This window comes from Camellia sinensis, chromosome 3 (genome assembly GCF_055761805.1).
Source record: "Camellia sinensis isolate YWXY chromosome 3, ASM5576180v1, whole genome shotgun sequence".
Lineage (NCBI taxonomy): Eukaryota > Viridiplantae > Streptophyta > Magnoliopsida > Ericales > Theaceae > Camellia > Camellia sinensis.
This window is the reverse complement of record NC_138963.1, coordinates 157,464,426-157,466,043: the sequence shown is the minus strand read 5'-3', so window position 1 is coordinate 157,466,043 and position 1,618 is coordinate 157,464,426. Positions and strand designations below refer to the sequence as shown.

The 1,618-nt window shown below is 36.6% G+C and overlaps 1 pseudogene; it reads left to right on the top strand.

The window, feature by feature from the left end:
• Positions 1-589: 589 nt before the first annotated feature.
• Positions 590-1,360, top strand: LOC145821960 (secreted RxLR effector protein 161 pseudogene; annotated as a pseudogene).
• Positions 1,361-1,618: the final 258 nt, after the last annotated feature.

Sequence of the window (1,618 nt, the reverse complement as noted above, 5' to 3'; positions counted from 1 at the left end):
AAGCCACCCTCTTCCCTCAGAAGCAAAACCACAAGTCCTTGGTCCACAACCAAGCACAAAATAATCAAGTTGAGAGATCCTATGGCAAGGCGCATAGCTGAGACCTTCGGGAACTCCAAACGAACACGAGCATGGATGATCACTGAGTGTTCAAACGATGACGTCCAAGTCTTGAGGACGGTCAAAAATGGGGTGTCTACACTTTGTTGTCAAAGGCAAAGAAGATAAAGTGTACAAGTCGAAGAATGCTTTATATGGCCTAAAACAAGCGCCCCGGGCATGGTATAGTGAAATTGATGCTTACTTCAATGAAAAGGGTTTTCAAAGTAGCAAAAGTGAGCCAACTTTGTACATCAAGAGGCAAGGTACAACCGGTATTCTCATTGTTTCACTTTATGTTGATGATTTGGTTTTTACTGGTAGTGATGAAAAATTGATTGAAGATTTTAAAAGGGAGATGATGAAGAAATATGAAATGAGTGATTTGGGGCTATCGCATCATTTTTTAGGCATTGAAATCTAACAAAACAATGGTGGTGTTTTTATTTTCCAAAAGAAGTATGCTCAAACACTTCTTGAGAAATTTAAAATGAAGAATTACAAAGCAGTTGCTACTCCCTTGATTGTGAATGAAAAGTTGTCAAAGGAAGATGGAAGCAAAGAAGCTGAAGCATCTTGTTATAGAAGTTTGGTTGGAAGTTTGTTGTACTTAACTGCTACAAGACCAGACATCATGTATGCTACAAGTTTATTGTCTCGGTTCATGCACAATCCAAGCCAAATTCATTTTGGGGTTGCAAAAAGAGTGTTGAGATACATTCAAGGTACACTTGATTATGGAATTTTTCATGAGAAATTTGTTGATGCAAAATTACTTGGATTTTGTGATAGTGATTGGGCTGGATCTATTGATGATATGAGAAGCACTTCTGGGTATGCATTTTCTTTTGGATCGGGTGTAATTTCATGGTCATCCAAGAAACAACAAACTGTGGCACAATCATTTGCTGAAGCCGAATATATGTCAGCATCATTGGCAACTACACAAGCAATTTGGCTAAGTAGAATTTTGGATGATTTTGGTGAGAAGCAAGGTGAAGCTACTCCAATTATGTGTGATAACAAGTCTGCTATTGCTATGGTAAAGAATCCCGTCTACCATTCTCGTACCAAACACATTGCTATCAAACATCATTTCATTAGAGAAGCTGTGGAAGATGATGAGATTCAAATCAAGTATTGCAAGACTGAAGATCAAGTTGAGGACATCTTCACCAAAGCTCTACCCCCAAGGGAGAAGTTTGAATTTTTTAGAGAAATGTTGGGTGTCACACAATATGGCATTAAGGGGGAGTGTTAAAATTAATGCCATATTTACATTAGATACATTGGATACATTGCATACATCGGATACATTGAGTTCATACATTCTTTGTATTCATGTATTTTTATATTCATGTATTTTATATTTATTAAGTACATTGTCTAGATTATATTCATGTACCTAGTTAATTGCAAGGTTGTTTAGGTTCATGGATCTTATTGATTGAACTTATATATAACATTCTCTATATAAAAGGATGTAAGCCTGTGGGCAAAGGATATGAATAACAAGAGA